The following is a 4,712-nucleotide window of genomic DNA, read 5'->3' as shown; positions in this document are numbered from 1 at the left end:
AAACTCTAAAATGCGCAGTGAGACTTGGTTTTTCACCCCTTCAAGAAGTGTCTCTACCATCATCATATCGATGGTTTTACCATCTGGGGACTATTCCATCTTATCAGAAGCCTCTAGAGGAATCCCCAGAATTCCACTCACCACCTCCTTGGTGAGCTTACGGGAGCGACCATCCTTGACAACCGTGATGCGGTCATCCTCCGCTCTAAGCATACCATTGTAGAACGAAAGAGTGAGAGAGGGACAATAAGCCACACCACTCAACAAAACCAAGGTTTCAACTTCTCTTCTCCTAATCTCAGCCTTGAAGTGCACTTCAAATAGATAGGAATTGAAGATGGATTCAAAATTTTGCTCCGGCACATTTTTTAGAACTCGAGCCATTTGGAGTAGGAATTGATAAAATTGGGGTTTCTTGTTGGAATGGGGGTTGAAAATGGGGTAGGCTGTAAAATTTGGAGTGGTGGTGTTTTTGGATGAACCGGCGGTCGCGACTTGAAAAGGGGCGGGCGCAAGCTGAATTGGGTGGCTAAGGGTTTCAGAAAATTTGGGGACGGTGATGAGGTTGGGCAGACATGAATTATATATAGGAGATGATGGCACGTGCGAGGCACGTACCTTTTTAAGTTATTTCAAAATTTTGGCCCAAGCCCAAATAAAATTAGATAATTCCAATCATGTCTTTAGTGCCTTGCCAACTTCAAGAGCCGATTTGCGCTTCGTTACTTTGCCGAACTTGACCCGTGAGGTACCAAAACGATCAACATAAAAAATGCAATGTAACGGTATATGATACACTCACATCCAAGGATGGATGAAAAACAGATGATGGAAAGAACCAAAAAGAAACTATTACAAAATATGTACAAATAACAGAAGGAAAATATTAATTAATTTTTTGGGTTTTGAATAAGTTTGATTGAAATTTTAAAAAGGTGGGTCGTTTTAAGTCAGATCCCCAAGACTTGGAAGTTTTTGAATACTTGAGTCAATCCCAACCAGATTGTTGGATTACTCTCCTCAGCTGTGCTCGATGAGCAGGTGGCTGACACATGAAAACTGATAAGCACCCAAAAGTGTATTATGAAACCCCATTGAAACATATAAATTTGGTTAATTATGTGTTTAATAATCATGAAATAAATATGTTTTCATACTTTTTTGCGGTATTTTGCAAGAAACATGGAAATATTGGTTAAACCTCGCAATAAAGCACGAGGAACGGCGATATATGAATTCTCCCAAATCCGCATTTAAGCATCAAACTTCCAAAGCTCCTACCTCTCGAACCGGGGACTCGAATCGCGACAAGAGAGCTACTCGCACAATCGGGCGATGAACTCTACGATAGGCGGAAGTTGTAAAACCGCCCAAAATACCGGACCGCCATCGATCGCACATGGGCCCACTATGCGGGGCCACAAGATTGGATGAGTCATCAATCATGGAGCATGTCAAGACAAAAATAACAAATTATTGGTGCAAAGTTGACACCTTGCATGTAATAAATTAGATTAGGTGTTAATAGTGAAAAAAAGGCAAGGTGTCACTTTGTTTTAATGTGGTGGATAAAAATAAATTAATGTGGTTTGATGATTCACGTGGGAGGAAATGAGATTTCTCTCAAATAGAGAAGAAATTAGACAAAGGTGGGGGACACTCCATTTACTCCCTTGACTTATTTTCCTCACATGGCATTATTTTAGTTCCTTAGTGAAAAAAAATCATAAGTTAGTTTTTAGTTTTTATTAGAAAGCTTGTAATAGTTTTAATGGAGGAAACACTTTTTTTCTTCTAGAAAATAAATAGAAGTGAGTTTGATTATTTAGCTTTCCCCTCTCTCTCTCTCTCTTTTGTGTTTTTTTTAGTTTATAAATCCTTGTCCCAAGGATCATGAGCTAACTTCCCTTTTGGGGAGTTAATCCAACTCATGTGAGGGTAAATCAATTTTTGTTGGTTTGGTAGGTTGTTAGGAAGAACAACTAGCTCTACACCCTATCCCAAAATGATAGTTGGTGTAGTGTCTAGTTAAGAATCAAAGCAATGAGCTTAGAGATAAGTCATTGCTTAGTTCCACTTGCTAGCATGTGTGAGCTCTTAAGTGAGCCATACATGCTAGGGATCAAATCTTTTCTTCCATTAGGGGCTTGTCTATGAGTCTAGGAAGGATCAAATAACCTTTTTCAAATCAACATCTAATGATAGTTTCACATGAGGAGGATTAACTCTCCACCTTTTCTTTCAAATCTCTATTTTGGTATTAAGTGCATGTTTTCAAACTTTAATGTCTTTCTTAATGTTTGTGTAGGAAGGAAATCCTAGCTTTAATATTATAACCTTACTCCTTAGTTCCCTTAATTGTAACATCCAATTTGTAGTTGTTCTAAACTTTAGGTTAGTTCGAATCCTTATTCAAACTCTAGGAAACGAAGATCGTGAGTAAGGAACCTTGAGTGCTTTTGCATCAATTTAGAGAGTTCAAACCTTTAAGTAGTGTTAAACAAGCATATATCAAAAACCTTAAAAACTGAATTTTCACTATTAGGTTGAAGACCGGGGCAAGTTCATGTTTGACAGTTCAAGCACCAGCCTTCTCTCATAACTCGTCTCTTACGTGCGTATGAACTCTTATCTAAACTAGAAATGATTTTCGATATATGTGTCTATATCTTCAGCTGCAGTTTTCTAAGAAGTGCTTGCACACGATCATTAAAACTTATTCATCTAGTCTTGCTAGGTGGAGGGTTTTTGTTTGCTACAGGTGCTTGCACACGATCATTAAAACTTATCCATCTAGTCTTGCTAGGTGGAGGGTTTTTGTTTGCTACAGAAGACACTTTTGAAAAGTTTTTCAGAAAAAAGAGAGATTGAGAAGGGGAAAATATTTTTAAGAGAAGGGAAAGGTTTTTAAGAAAGAATTTTTTTGAAAATTTGTACAATTTTGAGTCTTTTAACATTAGATTCTCGAGACAAAATAGAGAGATAGAGGTAAAAGATAGAATTAAACAGAGAATAGTATCACTTTAGGTTACTCTATTTGTTTAATTCTCATTTGGAGACACCTCGCTTTTTTTTTAGTGTATTTTCTCAAGCAAAATATATCTCTAACCATATAGAGGTTTTGACAAGAAGATAAAGTTATACGTGAATTCAGTATCATTTTGGTTACTCTAGAGCATATAACTTTCATTTTTATATCCTCTAGTTTTGAAAACTATGGAGAGATATTTTAAGAAACTCGTACTCAAAAGCTGTGATTTTAGATGCTACTACTTGAAAACAAACCATAATAGATAATCTTAGGCAACTTTCATGTCGGTTCTATGGCGAACCCAATCTAGACAGATAGAGCTTTAGCTACACGAGTTGGGGGATTTACTGCGCAAGACATGGAATGTCCTGTCCCGGGCGAATAGCTTGGTGATATAGGTGACCTTTAGTAAGCAAAGTTGATCTCAAATCGCCCCTAGATTGCGTTGTTCTAGGGGTTGGTCTGTGTAAAATCCATTGCCTATTTTAGTTTTGAAAAATCACTTAACTATATATATATCGAGAATGTATCATTAACAGAACAAAGAAAACAACTATTTTTGAAAAAGAAATGTAAAATAAAGAAAAGAAAATTTGTATATTGGCTCCATACGTTCACACTTACTCAAACGACGAGTAAAAAATGTTTTACAATGAATATGTGAGATATACTATGGACTAAGGCTCTGGCACTTACAACCACACCCTCCAAGTGGAGAGGTCCGGTTACCTTATTGATGTATTCCCTTAAAGTAAAAGATGAAATGGAATGGGAAAGGAATACATCAGAAAAGAGGAATTAATCCTCGTAGATGGGATCTTTAAAAAGAAGTTTTTAGCGCTCCATCTTCGTTCACGTCACTTGTTGCTTCAAATGCTATGTTTGTTGGTTTAGGATTTAGAATAGCTTGTCTTAGGAACACACCTTTCTAGGTTTTCTCTTGGGCTAACAAGTTCAGAGATTGGTGTATGGATGCTAGGATTTGGGTTTGTTGTTGCTTGATAGATAGCATTATCTTGGTGGGCTTATCTATTTGGACACTAGTTGATGGTGTAATGGGAACTAGGTCTCTTTGGTTGTTGATAGGTGGGGTTTGGTAATTTTGGTTAAACTAGGATGGAACCAATGCTCTGTTCTGATTGTTATAGGTTCCTTGTCCTTGTCTGAATGTATTTGTTGGTTTGTTGAAACCTGGAGGTGGTTGGTTTTGTGGAATGTTAGTCCATACGAAGTTTGGGTGTTGTCTCCATGGTGCATTTGGTACATTGAAAGCACATACTTCTCACTACACCATAATAAGGATTTTCTAACAAATGCAAATTCTCATTTGTAACACATATTTATCCGTTAGTAAATTACTAACAGTCATAATTCCATTACAAAGTTACCTAACCGTTAGTAAATTATTCGAATTATTTTGTGACGTTTCTCGAGATATTAACTAACGGATCTTCAAGTGTGACCAATGTTAAAATCTTACAGAAAAATTGAGACCAATTAAAAAAAATCAAAAGAATAAAGGCGAAAATCTAAGTGGGATTTTTTCACCTCGCGCTCATTAGGTAAAGACCTAGTGTAAGAAAAGAGTAAACAAAATGGGGAAAAAAGGGTGAAGTGTTGGCGCTGGTTCTCGCTGCCACCGCCACTGCTAGGATCCATATAAGGCATTTCTGCGTTCTTT

The sequence above is a fragment of the Coptis chinensis genome, chromosome 1 (assembly GCF_015680905.1).
Source record: "Coptis chinensis isolate HL-2020 chromosome 1, ASM1568090v1, whole genome shotgun sequence".
In the NCBI taxonomy this organism is placed as follows: domain Eukaryota; kingdom Viridiplantae; phylum Streptophyta; class Magnoliopsida; order Ranunculales; family Ranunculaceae; genus Coptis; species Coptis chinensis.
This window is presented reverse-complemented; position numbering follows the sequence as displayed.